The sequence below is a fragment of the Choloepus didactylus genome, chromosome 5, assembly GCF_015220235.1.
Source record: "Choloepus didactylus isolate mChoDid1 chromosome 5, mChoDid1.pri, whole genome shotgun sequence".
NCBI classification, from domain to species: Eukaryota; Metazoa; Chordata; class Mammalia; order Pilosa; family Megalonychidae; genus Choloepus; species Choloepus didactylus.
The window spans coordinates 135,639,374-135,654,262 of record NC_051311.1 but is presented as its reverse complement, the minus strand read 5'-3'; the positions used below and the strand labels follow the sequence as shown (position 1 = coordinate 135,654,262).

Here is a 14,889-nt window from a genome sequence, read left to right as displayed (position 1 = left end):
AAATTTTGGGTGCTCTGTAAACATTTGTGGAATGTGAACGGGTGAATGAAACGAATATACAAATGACCTCTCTCCCCTATCTACCCTCAGAGATCATTTTATCTTACCAGCCAAGATGCCAACTGCATTTCCTAAGAATCAGAATCATTGCTGATGTCCACATTTTAGAATCAACAGCCACAGAATTCCACCATCTAGATGTTTGCTCTGAGGTTGTGAAGCTGAGGCTGAATATAGAGAGGAAATAATACAAACATGTTCCCCAACCTCACCCCAGTGGGGAGTGTCAAATCTAAGAGGAACATGCAAAAGGGATCCAATTAACCAAGGGAAAAACCAAGGGACAGAGATTTAATATACAATTGCCTTTGAAGAACCACATCTTATACACACCAGAGGTAGTCATTTAGCAAATTGCCTTCAAGCCACAGGAGGTAGTGTAACCTAGAGGCTAAGCACGTGGACTCTTGGGCCAAATGACCTGGGTTTGTTTCCCACCTCCACCACCTAAGAGTTTTGTGACCCTGAGGACCTTTCTACAGGTCTCAGGGCCTTCTGAGAGCCTCTAGATTTCCTGTAGAGTGCTTAGAGAAGGCCTGCCCGTGGTAAATGCTCAACCAATGTTAATGATCATGGCTGTAGTCGCCCAGGAATCCATCAAACGACCTTGAGCTCTTTGCCTGTCCTTCCAGCTCCCCACCACTTCATTCTCCTTTTCCTGCACGTCCAGTGTCACTTCCTAGTATGTCTTCATTTTTGCTAGACCCATCTCTTCTCCCTCAGCCCTCATCTTACGCATTCTTTCCTTTTCCCCTTGCTCTTCTTGTACCAGCTCGACCCTAGAGTTTCCTTGCACACTCATTCTCTCCATCCTCCCCGGGTGAGGACCCTGCTCAGGTCCCATCATCTCCTACCTGGCTCCTCCCACTCCCTCTCGTCTCTCTTGCCCTGCGATCATGTCATGCACTTTAGATGCTGTTAGTTGGAAGCCAGTCATACATTTTCTCTTCTCTTTCAAGGACCTCTGAGAAAGGACATTGGCCCTGGAATTGTCAGCTTTTGCCAAGCCTTTATCTCCATTCTTGTTTTCCCAGGTGCTGCCTGGCCTTGGAAAACAGTCCTACTTAGCCCAAAGGTGGAGGAGAGGGTTTCATTCATTCATTCAACAAATATTTATGGAGCACAAACTAAATGCTTGGGACAGGACCAGGCACACAGCATTCCTTCCCCATAGGAGCTACCATCTTCTGAAGGAGATTGACACTGACATACATATCGTTATAACACAGAACTATGTATGAAAGGTGATTGTAGTCTGGCTGATTGGGAAGAACATGGCTTTGGAGGCAGCCTGACTGGAGTTTGAATGCCAGCTCTACCACTAACTGGGTTTGTGACCTTGGGCAGTTTTCTGGCTTGGTTTCCCCATCTGACAAGGGGAGTGATAATCCACAGACTCACAGAGCTATTATTTTCTCTTTTCCTTTATTCTTTATTGCCCTTGGGCTTTCATTCCACTAGGTAGCCTAGGGATGAGTCGGTGGGAGAGGAGGGGCTTGGTCTTTAACTTGCCAATGATAGTATCTTAGTCTCTTTAGGCTTTAAGAGTCTCTGAAACAGCGGTCTCCAGGAGGGGTTCTCTGTTTCACAGCGTCCTTCCCTCATCCTCTTCTCAAAGATAGTGTCTAGGTGTAATGCAGAGGTTCTTAACTGATGGTGATTTTGCCTCCTAGGGAACATTAGGTGATGCCTGGAGACATTTTTGGTCATCACGCTGGGGAGCAGGGATGTTACTGGCATCTAGTGCGTAGAAGCCAGGGATGCTGCTAAACATCCTCCCATGCACAGGACAGCCCCCTGCCAACCCACACGTCAACAGCAGCAAGGTCAAGGAACCCTGGTATAGTGGAAAGTGCAGGAGACCTCCTGCCACCGGGCGCCCTTGCTGCTGCCTGTGGCTGGTGCCAGCACTGCCTCTCATCTGTCAGGTGGGCAGGCCTGCTCATCTCTGCTCTCCACCTTGGCTCTCACTGGCAGACCTCTCTGAATTTCAACTTTGACCTCTCACTGACCTCCCTGGTGGGGGTCACATTTCCCCTAACCACCTCAGCTCCTTGGCAGGTCTGGCTCTCCACTCAGAATTCTCCTGGCACTACCTCGGGCCCCCTCTCTGCCTCACTTTGCTGCACGGCCACTTCTACCCTGCTGTATGGACATGGGGTGCCCAGTACTGGGGGTCGCCTCCTGGAGCTCCTAATGGAAAGCAGATTCCCAAAGCCCCCTTGACTCTTAGCTTCCCCCTCAATCTATCAAAAACCTGGCTCTGCCCGGTGCCAGGATACCTGTTTGGAGTCAGGGCAGGGGGCAGAACTCATGAGTCTGACTATTTGCACCTCCTGCTTCTGTGCCATCAACTCAAGGCTTTCTTTCACTTCCCTGTCCTTCCAGGAAGGCCTTTCCTCTCCCTCTTCCCTGGAGCTGTGGAATGTCTGCAGGAGTGCGACCATGGGGGTGGGGTGACACAACACACCAGTTTAGTGTTTTCAAAATATTATTCCCCTTACGTACTCACTGTGGTCCTTCTGGCACAGGGCTCGTCTACCCTGAGCCCTCCAGTTTCCCTGCTATGGAAACAGAGCGTTGACAGTGACAGGGAAGTGACCCGACTGGGAAGTGACAGCTTCTCAACATTTGCCTGGGAACGACTTGCCCCTTCCTAGATTTCTCCTGGGAACCCACCCCTGAGTTATGAAGGATGCCCTATAGTGGAGTCAGCAGGCTCTTTCCCGGACTTTGAGTAGCAACAGGGCAGGTCAACACCTGTTCACTGTTTGCCTTGTTTATCTTGTTTTCTATGAGAAAAGCTGCAGCTTTTAACTGTTAATAAAGAGTATGGACAACAGTCACCTTGAGACAAGGGTTGAGACCTTGGCCATGTGTTTTATTTAACAACAATGCTTTACTCTGCTGATGCCAATCTGAGTCTTTGGAAACATTGTCCAAGAAATCAATTGCACTAATCTTACTATCCACTCCTGAATTGTTAAAATAAGAAAAAAAAAATGTATTTTTTCTTATATATTACATATAAGAAAAATATAAAATAAGAAAAAAATATCTTAAAGAAACACTGTTTCATTACATTATAATTTCTGCCTCCACTAATTATAATTTGGCAAATTTTTCATCATACAAGTGGCAAAATGCAATTAAATGGTGTCAGGTATGAAAGAAAAATAATGAAGTTTTCTTTTCATTGGTCATTAAAAACAAACCAACCAACCTTAGGGCTTTGCATACTTTTAATGGTTTTGTAATTTAGAATTCCTGCTTATATCACTTTATCTTTATAAAGGTGATAAAAAAAAGCATAACTGTTCATTTTATTATAAATTATACTTTTATGAACATCAGAAATGCAAACTTGCAGAGCTTCTGTTCATGTTTATATGTCAACTTACTTAAGTGCCAGCAGATGTTCTGTAATCAATAAGGCACAATTTATACACATTATCCTGAAGTGTCCTTGGCTGGAAATGTTGGTTGGCAATATCCAAATTATGGCTGAATATGAATGATGATAAACAAGAAGGGCACTAGCAATATGGCTCTTGTGGCAAGCTTTATTTCAGCAGGGGAAGCTAAGTAGCTATTGATTTGAATTAAGTTGGTAAGTCCAACCATGATTTTATGTAGCCTGATAAGTCCAATCCGGAGTTTAATGGTGCTATAATTAAACTTTGTGTTGTTAGGGACACACAATTGCTAGCAACCTTGCATTATTTTGCATAAAGTTTGCTCCTGGAGTCTATTTAGATGCAATAAAATAGCTGAAATAGCTCGTTTACATTGGCAATTAGCACATAAAATATAGTAGACATTTCTTCTGATGCCTGGTAATGCCAACCAAGAATAGAGACTAGTGCAGTCTATTAAATATCTTGAATTTGGATTGCTGTTTCATTCTAGGTCAATATTCCTCCATCTAGCTGCTATTAGAATCACCCGGAGAATTTAAAAACAAACAAACATGGGGCTTCATTCCAGACCAGTGGAATCAGGCTCTCTGGGCTTGGGGCCTGGGCATTGGGATTTAAAAAATATATATACAAGGTGTTTAAAATGTGCAGGCAGGGATTAGAACCTCTGCCCTAGGTGAAAAATACCTGACAAATAAGCTTGTTAAGAAAAGCTTTATGTAGTTCTAGTTTGCACTCAAATTAGTTTCTACTATGGTTTTATTTTAGCTAAATTACGGTAGTCTTCCCCCCAAAACTGATCTATGTAAGATCAAAGAAGGGTATAATTCAGTCTTCACAAACACTAGCAAGGCTGATCAGGGTTCTCAGGAAATAGGGAGTCGATTAATACGGTGAGACGATGGGGATCTGTGTTCTCAGTGGGCCTTCTCTCCTCCTTATGAGTGTGGAGTGATTTCTGGGGAACTCCCAAAAGAGTTAAAAGAATCCTTGACTGAGTCTGAAGAAGCAGGTTTTGCATCCCAGCCCTGCTGCTTCCTGGTGCTGACCTCTGGGACCCTGAGTAGTGGGAACTGCAGCATGAGTAGCCCCATGGGAACTGGTTGGGAACACAGACTCTCCACTGCACCCAGGCCACCAAACCAGACTGTGTTTCACAAGGTCCCCAGGGGCTTCTGTGTAGATTTAGAGCAGGTCAGTAGACCCCTGGGATCCTTCCATTCCACTTATTAGCAATGAGGCGGAGGGGGTCCTAATATCTCTTCTACTTCCCCTCAGGTTGACTGTGAGGACAGAGTATATCGGATGAAAGCATTTTTGCAAACTGTAAGGTATTTTATACCATCTTTGTTGCTGTAAATTTTGAGATGATTATACTGAATTTTGAAAGTACCAACTACTTTGTTCAAGAACTCTTCTAGATTTCCTCCAGCTGTTTTATGAGCAAACAAGCCAGATTTTCTTCTGGAGCATAAATGAGCTGTAAATACTACGTGAGAGTGGAATAATGCAGCCAAAAAATACTATAGCGTTTGCCTCAGTTTCCTCATCCATAAAATGGGGGAAATAATCCTGTCTCGGAGAATTGTTCTGAGAAGTGAGATCAGGCATGCAACGTGCTGAGTGAGTGTATTGGAAGCAGTCCAGGGTAGGGAGGGACCATCACATCAGGGTTTTGAGGGGAGGCCCCGAGTGGGTGACACAGAATGCGGGGAGGCAGGAGGGAAGAGAAGGCAGGGCATGGTGAGGCCAAGAGGCCAGGCAGGGCCAGATGAGGCCACCAAGGCACGTTTGGTGAACTCATCTCATGGCAGTGGCAGGAGTGGGAAATCAGGCTGGCTGGGTGGGTTGGAGGCAGATGGTAGGGGGATGAAGGGTGAGTCCACTGGGAGGTGCGGGCTTCTGAAGGCAGAGAGAACCACCAAGGGTTCTGTGTTAAGAGTGACGTGAGCAAAGCAGGTCTGTGTTTATTGTTCTTCCCAGGCAAGCTTGACCCTCAAACCATAGAAGCAGCTCTCCAGACCCTGGGCTTTGATCTCAACCATTACTATTGTTTACCTTTTGGGGAGTACCTTGGGCATTCATAAAGTGCCATGTAATCAGTTTTGTTAGTTGACAGATAAGATTAATTAGATTTTTGAAGCAAGCGAGGACTGGACTTGGCTTTGAAAAACTCAGGGACTAAAGGAAACAGTGTTGGAGGCTTAGCTGGTGGTTCTCCTTTCTGAAAATCTATCAGGTGTGATGCCCTCAGTAAAATTTTTAGAATGCAGATTGTCATACCAAGAGTTTTGCAGAATTAGACAAAAGGGGGAAGCCTGGTTCCTGCCTTCAAGGAGATTAAGACCTCATTCAGGAGGGGTGGGAGTGGTGGATTAATACAGAATGGAGTCTTTTTAAATATATACATTACAGTACTTACAGAAAGTGCTGGAATTGGGAGGCAGGAATGTGATATGAGACAGCCCTGGAGCCATCTTTTATACCACTATATTGCAGCAGAATTGGCATAGAATGACTGTGTTTATAACTAATTGTCCTACTTTCTAGAGTTTAATGGAAATAATATGCAAATTACTAATGAATTTCTGTTACTTTACATACTACTTATCCAACTAAGCTGGGGCACAATAAACAAAATTATAAAGCATTTCCATTTCCATTGAGGGGAGTAATCATTTAAAGTAAAATTTTCTGCCTTAAGAAATGGCTAATAGTGGTTCTCCATAAATGAAAATGCCATTGGGTTTCTAAATGTATATTTGAATTTTATAAATTGTACTTTTCTTACCAAGAAACCTAGTTCAACCTATATTTTTATATGATATGGTTCTCTAATTAAAGTGTTAGAAATGGTCATACCAACCAAACAAATGGTTTTAATTAAAGTACCAACAGGATAATTAATAGATTTACTAAGTTTTCTTCACTGCTTTAGAGAACTCTGAAAACTCAGTTTTATAGAATAGTTACATACATGCCAAAGGACTTCCACAAGAGTGATTAATTCAAGGATTATTTATGCAAAAGTCAGTCTTACAGTGTGAAACACATCCAGTAGCTATCACTCAAGGGTTTAGTTAGAAAGACAGAAACCATCTTAGGTATGTCAAGTAGTAAGGAATTTAATAGAAGGAATTAGATGCTTATGGAGAAGTTGAACGGGCTTACGGAACATAAGTTGGGAGAGGCAGTCTGTACCACTTTAGACTTATTATAAGAAGTAGCAGTTACCACTCAGATCAAGAAAACTACGGAAAACTGCCACCCATGGCCAGAGGTGGTCAAAGCTGGCCTGCAGCACCCAGGCTGATAACTAGAAAGGGAAATCTTAGAGGTTGCCACAAAATGTCACATCTGCTGAAGCCTGTACCTTCCAAATCTTGTTCAAGGGCACACCATCTGCAGAATATATTCCTTATCAAGAAACACAAAAGAAATGGAGTCTGGGACATGTAGTTATCAGGCTTTTAATCCTGGGAAACAGGAGACAGCATACAAAGGGGTGGAGATGACGGCTAGTTGCCAAAAATAATAGCAAAAGAAGTTTGGGATATTATTCCCATTTTACAGGTGAAGAAACTGAGACACAGAGATAAGGTAATTTGTCTACGGTCACATAGCATCAGACTTAAAACCCAGTCTGATTTAAGAATATGGCAGATACCCCCCAAACTTAATTTGCATTCTTGGCATTGACTAACCCTCATTAGCTCACATTCTTTTAGGCTATATAATTTTTTAAAAATCTATTAAAAGGAGATTATTTTGGCTACTTCTTATGTGATGGTATTTCCAAATTTGCTAATCTTTTCAACTTCTTCCAGCAAATGTGATCTTGCAATTGTTGTAAGCTCTCTAGATATGAAGTTTTGGTTTGGTAATATTTTAGGAAGCAGGTGAAGGATATTTGTGTCATGATGACTAAGTCCAGGCTTTAAGCCAAATTACACCACAGACAATGTCTACAAAATCTCTAAAATACGCCCACATTTCTTTCTCTACTTTTCTGTTAGAGTTCCTTATCGATCTTGGCTTAAAATGAAGATGTAAGTGAAGGAACATAATTGACATTCACTGATTATGACCCCAGAAAGCCAATAGACCAAGAAGAAAGAAGGTATATTTGGTAGAACTCATTTATTCATTCATTAACAAATATTAACTGAGTAGTTACTATGTACTTTGTTGGATGCTGGGGGGTAGGGCGAGGGAATTCATTTACTCATTCAACAAATATCCATAGTGCTATGTACTGGGTATTCTCTACTTGGCCACCCCCTTTCCTACTCCCCAGTTTCACCCAGATCCATTCTCTTCCCTTCTCTGCTCTGCTCTGTCCCCCAGGAGGTTGGATCCTACAGTCTGCGTTGTCTGACCTCCCTTGCTTGCTGGCTTCCAGTTGGGTTTGGTCACTGGGAGGCCACAGCAGGCAAGTGAAGGGCAAGAGAAGTGAGAATTGAGGTTTTGTCCTTGACCCCTTTCTACCTGCACTTCATTTCTGACAGTGGATGTGTGCCTCCCTTATTGGAGCTACCGCTGGGGGACCCACTACCCCACAGTTCCAACCCTCACTGGGTTCTGGTGACACTGTCTCCTCCCCTTGTCCCTTTAGCCCTATGACTGGGAATGGCTTCCCACTTTTGCTAGTCCCTGGTGCCTAACTCCCTTGTTTCCATTACTCTTGTCCTCACTTCTCTAAGCAGAACCTTCATTAAATTTTCATCATTTACACCATCTAAGGTATCAATTGCTGACTCTCCCCACAGATCACCAGAATAACCTGTTGATCAAACAAAGCTGAGTTTATTACTGTTCTAAGGGAAAGCATCACCTTGGCGGTACCGCTGAACCATTAGTAATGTCTCAGAAGGGGTATATTTTAGAGTCTGTGTTCACATGGTTTAAGGTAGGTCTTTAAATTCAGGAACCTAATTATAATTGGACAAAGATTATGATCAGAATTTAGGATTGGCGAACACAACAAAGATGGGAGAGTTTTGAAATGAGTCTTGATGAATAAACAGTTGTTTGATAGGCAAACAGATTTGCCCAGTTGAGGGAACTAATGTCCTGAGCAGGAGGAATTTACCAAAATGAACAACCTATTGTCCTGAGAAGCTGGCTGGTTGAGCAATCTATTGTTCAGATAAATGAGTATTTGAGGTTATTTATTGGTTTACAGCCTTATCTTCCAAGGCCAGAACTTCCTCCAACAAATAGTAAAGCCATGGTGATGAGGTGCCGTAGTCTTTGTCCTACTAATGAAGCCACGGGGGGCGGCAGGCATCTGACAGGCAATTTAGTCCCCACTTTGTCATCATTCTTCAGCTGGAGCTGGAAGGTAGAGTATTGCCAGCTGGGGCATGATTGATCCAGATCTCCAGTGCTGTTTGGGTTATGATTGTGTATCAAGTTTCTGGGGGTGTTTGTTTCAACCTCTTGGTATTGCTGAATGATCATTTGTTAGCTCATGGGATGAGATAATGGTTGAACGGCAGCATTAAAAACTCTGGAGAACACATGTGTAAATAGAGCATCACTGACACTAAGAGAAGGATTATGGTCAGTTTGCAGTACACTTCCATGCTCGGAGCCAAACGTGCCCAAATTAAACCAAGACGACAGATCTCATCCCTAGTCTGAAGAGCCTTTGGAACCAGATGTGGGGGTATGAGCCAAATCACCTAATTTTGTGGGTTTTTTTTGATTGGTGTTTTGGATCTTTTTTAGTAATAGCAAAGATCCCAGAGAATTCTGTAGGGCTGTAAGGACAACATTCTTCCCTTAAAATAACACCCGTTCCCCCTTAAGAGGCCAGTATTATATCTAAAGAGGCTCTATTTAGCAGATGATAGGAGAAAACTGGATTGAAAATGAAATGTTTTACTGGCTTAAGAGGGAAACAAGAGACTATAGCTTGGCCTGGAAATAGAAGCTGGATTTGATTAAGAAGCTGATTTCATCATAGGTGGCTTCACGTGGCCAGCTAAGGGACTCCAAAGTTAGCTGGAAAAAGCTCTTTTTTAAAAATAATAGTATTTCTCCTTTAGTCTGGTATTAGTTTCCTGGCTGCTAAAACAAATACCATACAAGGAGTTGGCTTAACAGTAGGAATTTATTGGCTCACAGTTTCAGAGACTAGAAAGCTGGCATTCCCCCAGGGTTGGTATCTTCTGGCTGGCTGGCAATCTTTGGGGTTCCTTGGCTTTTCTGTCACATGACAATGCACATGGTGACGTCTTCTTTCTCTTCCGGGTTCCACTAACTTTCGCCTTATGGCTGTTCCTCATGGCTTCTCTTTCCTTGTCCAATTTCCTTTTCTTATACAAACTTCAGCCCTATTGGATTAAGGCCCACCCTCATGCAGTTTGGGCACACCTTAACTACAATATCTTCAAAGGTCCTATTTACAAATGGGCTTACACACACCAGACCAGGGGTTGGGACCTGGAGAAATGGTTTAATCCCCAAAAAGTTCTATTACTTGTAATCTGCTGTGAGGTTAGATTGCTTCTTTAGCTACATTTTAAAAGCATTTTCTACTCACCACTAATATGCAACCCCTAATAGAGTAAGGTGAGAACATTTTATTGTAGTGATTTGTTTACTGGTCTGTCATCCCGCTGGACTGTGAGGTCCTCAAGGGCAGAAACTGTATCTTAGTCACGGAGCATCCGCAGCTCTTAGCGCAATGTCTGATGGGTGATAAGTGCTCAGTAAGTGTTTGGAATGGAAAACTAAATGACTAATGCCTTGTCTTCCACTATTCCAGGAACCCAGGTATTACCTAGGGCTCAAGGTCAGCATGAGTTCGTGGTCTGTGCTCACCATGGAGAAGGCTTTGGCATTTTTCTTGATTCCCCAAAATAAATCAGTGAGAAATAAATGTTTACTCTAAGATGGTTGCTTTTGTTGGCGGGAAGGGTGTACCTTGTGAATGACCGATTAGGCAGGTGGCCTCTCCCCAGTTGTCACTCCTCTAACAGCCAGTTCCCCCCTTTTCCCCACTCCCCCTGCCTATGCCCACACCCCTGCCTTCCACATCCACCCCTCCCTGCATTTTGTCCCATCAGCTATGCTGGAGAAACCCCGTCCTCTTCTCACAGCTCCTCAGCCCCACTCCGCACCCATTCTCCTCCTCTGCTCTGGAGCCTCACCTCCTTCATACCTTCAGCAAACAAAGGACCTTCTAATTACCAGGACCCACCCCCTAACAAAGAGGCCAAAGGAATGTAAATAACTAATGAATTTTTCCCTTTCACAGTTTTTTCCTTGTCTCACCTAGATGTCTAAGTGGCCTCTTATCTCCTTGAATTCCCCTCCTCTTCCTTCTTTTGTCAAATTGCTGCTTAGCCTTAGAGAGAGACGGGAGACCTCACCTCCTCAAGGAGGCTGTCAGAATAGCCAACATTCACATCCTGCTTACCCGGTGCCAGCCACTGGTCTCTAAGTCATATTAACTCATTTAAATCCTCATAATAAGCCTAGGAAGTAGGTGCGATTATTATCCCTATTTCACAAGTCAGGGAACTGAAGCACAGGGAGGCTAACTAAGCAATGAGCCTCAAGTCACATAAGTAATAAATAGTTGAGTTAGTAAGTGGTCAGGTTTGGCTAGAGTCTGTGTTCTTCACCCCTCTGGAAATCGCCTCTTTGAAGAACAACACTGAACATAATGGACACACCTAAGACATGTTTGCAAGACCTGTGGGTTAGTATTTCAAACAGATTGCTGTCTCCCATCAGCAGGGATCTAACTCTCTTTTTCTTGGCATTGCTTCTGACTTGTACCAGGCTGACTTCATAGTAATTTCTCATAGATGCTTATGAAATTGGGAAGCAGGGTAGTGAAATAGGAAGACCAGGATCTTCAGAGGCAAATGGACCTGGTTTCAATACTAGTTCTCCCATGAACCTGTTAGTTGGGTGTATTAGTTTTCTAGGAGTGACATGATGAATTACCACACACTAGGTGGCTTAAAACAACACACATTTAATCTCTCACAGTTCAGGAGGCTAGATGTCTGAAATCAAGTTGTTGGCAGGGTTGGTTGCTTCTGGATGCTTTGAGGGAGAGTCTGTTCGATGCCTTTCTCCTAATTTCTGTTGGCTCCAGGCAATTTGTGGCGGTCCTTGGCTTGTAGCTACACCATTTCAATCTCTGCCCTCTTTCTTATGTGTCCTCTCCTCTTCATATGAGGACACCTTAGCCCAGTATGACTCCGTCTTAACTACATCTATAAAAACCTTATTTCCAAATAATGTCACATTCTGAGCTTCCAGGTGGGTATGAATTTTGGGGGATACTACTCAATCCACTATAGTAGGCAAGTTACTTACCCTTTTGGGAACTCAACTTTGTCTGCTGAAAATAGAGGTGATCATACTCACCTCACAGTTTCACTATAAGGATTAAATGAGGTAAGGCCTAGAAAATGCCATAGCAGACATTCAGAAGTCTGTCTGCCCGGCATGTCTGTCTGCTGGGAAGTGCAACCCCTTCATCAGGGAATGGCTGCTTCACAATGCAGGGTCCTAAATGGTGTGGACATCTTACTTGTCCTCTCCCCACCTGTAATGATGATTCCAGCCAGACTCTTACCTCTCTCCATGCTTTCCAACTGGCAAATGGGCACATACCTCACTCTCTACCACTAGGACCTTCCTGGGACTTTTCAAACTGAAGTTGGAGGAGGCAGACTTTTCCTCACTTGCGGTGGAGCAAGGAGGGAACGAGAACCTGCCAGGATCCATGGTTATAGCAGTGGGAAGAAAATCGGTCTGGGCAAAAAGAATTTGTTGATGTTAATCAGCTTTACTGAGGTCAATTGACATACTCTGAAGTCCATATATTTATAGTGTATAACTTGAAAAGTTTCGACATATGTGTCCATCCATGAAACCATGAGCACAATCAAGAGGGTGAATATATATCCAACTTCCCCATAGTTTCCTTTTCCCTCTTTCAATCCCCCCCTCTCACCTCCTCAATCCCCCAGTAACCATTGTACTGCCTTCTATCACTATAGATTACTTTTCATTTTCTAGAGTTTTATAAAATGGAATCATAGAATATATACCCCTTTTTATCAGGCTTTATTCCCACTCAATTGTCTTAAGATTTCTCCATGACATTGCATGTATCAATAGTTCATTACTTTTTATTGCTGAGTAATATTCCTTTATATGGTTATACCATAATTTGTTTATCTGTTCACCTGTTAGTGGATATTTGGATATTACCAAAAACTGCTATGAACATTCATGTACATAGTCTTTGTATGAACATACATTTCCTTTTCTCTTGGGTGAATACCTAGGAGTGGAATGGCAGGATATATGGTAGGCGCTTAACTTTCGAAGAAATTGTCAAACTGATTTCCAAAGTGGTTGCACCATTTAATGTTCCCACCAGCAATGTACGAGAGCTCTAGTTCCTCTACATCATTACTGACACTTGATACGGTCAGTCTTTTTAATTTTAGCCATTCTAATAGACATATGGTGATGTCTCATTATGGATTTAATTTGCATTTCCCTAATGACCAATAAGGTTGTGCATCTTTTCATGTGCTTATTTTTTTTATCTGTATATCTTCTTTTGTGAAGTGTCTGGTCAAATCTTTTGTCACTTTTTATTGGATTGTCTGTTTTCTTATTGTTGATTTTTGAGAGTACTTTATATATTCTATATTAAAGTCCTTTATCTGATACATGCTTTGCAAACATTTTCTCCCAGTCCCTTAGCAGAAGAACAGAAGTGTTTAAGTTTGATGAAGTACAAGTAATCAGTTTGTTCTTTTGTCAGATTTATCCCTAAATACTTCATATTTTTGGTGCTGTTGTGAACAATATTCTTTTTAAAATTTCCATTTCTGATTCCTTGTTGCTAGTATATAGAAATATAATTAATTTCCATATATTCGTCTTTTATCCTGAAATCTTGCTAAACCCATTTATTGGTTGTAGTAGTTTTTTTGTAGATTCTATTGGATTTTCTATGTAAAATGTTCATGTCATTTGTAAATAAAGACAATTTTATTTCTTCCATTACAGTATGTTTTTTTTTTTTTTTTTTTTTGGCCAGGTGTTTTCAAATTTTCTGAAGTACAGTACAGACCCTCGAGCTGCCTCATTCCCTTTCCTCCCCTCTCCCCCTCCAGGGACAGGGTCAGGCCCTCTCAGGAGCACTTCCCTGCCTTTGCTGCCGGGGCTGCTGGAACTCGTGCTGTAGCTGAGCAAGTCTCCCTCTGTCGCTCTGACTGCCACACGAAGTCCTGGAACTGGAATTCGTGTCCTTTCATTTCCGCTGTGGTATAGTCCAGCTCCTTCCCCACTGTGGCCAGGGCCTCCCCCAGCTCCTTTCTGACCAGCACAGGACACAGAAGTTTGGAAGCCGCCTTGGATCCAGCACTAGGACCAGTTCCTCCTTCATGGTATTATTTTCTGTTAGCTATGCCTCCAGCTTCTGCCACCCTGATATGGACTTACTCACGTTCTTCTGAAGTTGTTGATATTTCTCCTCTTCTCTCTGTAGCTTCTTCTGGATCAGCTCAGCCATGGCTGGGGTGGAAGATATTCTCCCTTCAGGATTACCTTCCATTCCAATCTTGATGTCTTTTATTTCTTCTTTTCCCTTCCTTCCTTCCTTCATCTCCTTCCTTCTTTCCTTCCTTCCTTCCTTCCTTCCTTCCTTCCTTCCTATTTCTTTTCTCTTCTTCCCTTCTCTCTTTTCCTTCTTTTCCTCTTTCTCTTTCTTTTTTTCCTTTTTCCTTTTCTCTTCTTTTCTTCTCTCTCTTCCTTCCTCCCTCCATTCCTTTCTCTCTTTCTTTCTCTTCCTCTCTCCCTTCCCCCTCCCTTTCTCCCTTTTTCCCTTTTTCCTTTCTTCTTTTCTTTTCTTTTCTTGTCCTGTCTTTTCCTGTCTTTTCTTTCTTCTTGACTGATTCCACTGACTGGAATCTGCAGTACAATGTTGACTAGAAGTGATAAAAGTGGACATCCCTGCCTTGTATATAATCTTAGGGGGGCTGTATGCATTTGTCTTTTAGCAATAAGTAAATTAAGTATGATGTTTAATTAAGTATGTACTTGGTTGTAGAGGCCCTTTATCAGATTGAGGAAATTCTCTTCTATTCACAATTTTCTGAGAATTTTTATTGGAAATGGATGTTGAATTTTGTCAAATGTTTTTCTGCATCTACTGAGATGATCATATGGTTTTATATTTATTTTATTAACATTAATTACAGTGATTCATTTTTTAATGTTAAATCAACCCTGCATTCCTGAGATTAACCCCATTTGGTAATGATGTATTATCCTTTTAATATATTGTTGGAGTAAATATCCTAAAATTTCATTGGGAAATTTTCCCTCCTGACCAATTTTTTTTGAAGTGTTTGTGTAA

The 14,889-nt window shown here is 42.3% G+C and overlaps 1 pseudogene; it reads right to left on the bottom strand.

Moving 5' to 3' along the window:
* Nucleotides 1-13,653: 13,653 nt before the first annotated feature.
* Nucleotides 13,654-14,043, bottom strand: LOC119535454 (annotated as a pseudogene).
* Between the last annotated feature and the right edge of the window lie 846 nt (nt 14,044-14,889).